The following is a 280-nucleotide window of genomic DNA, read 5'->3' as shown; positions in this document are numbered from 1 at the left end:
ATTCTTGAGAAGGTTCCATCTGCACTCTAGAAGAATGAGTAATCTGTTGTTTTAGGGTGGAATGTTCTGTATATGTCTATGAGGTCCATCTGGTCCAATGGGTCATTCAATGCTCTTGTTTCTTTATTGATTTTCTGCTTTGATGATCTGTCTATTTCTGAGAGAGGCGTGTTAAGATCTCCTACTATTAATGTATTTATATCAATATGACTCTTTATCTTGATTAACAGTTGTCTTATGTAATTGGCTGCTCCCATATTGGGGGCATAAATATTTACAA

Source organism: Enhydra lutris, unplaced genomic scaffold (assembly GCF_002288905.1).
Source record: "Enhydra lutris kenyoni isolate GAN:26980312 unplaced genomic scaffold, ASM228890v2 scaffoldscaffold90, whole genome shotgun sequence".
In the NCBI taxonomy this organism is placed as follows: Eukaryota; Metazoa; Chordata; class Mammalia; order Carnivora; family Mustelidae; genus Enhydra; species Enhydra lutris.
Note: the sequence above shows the minus strand (reverse complement) of the source record.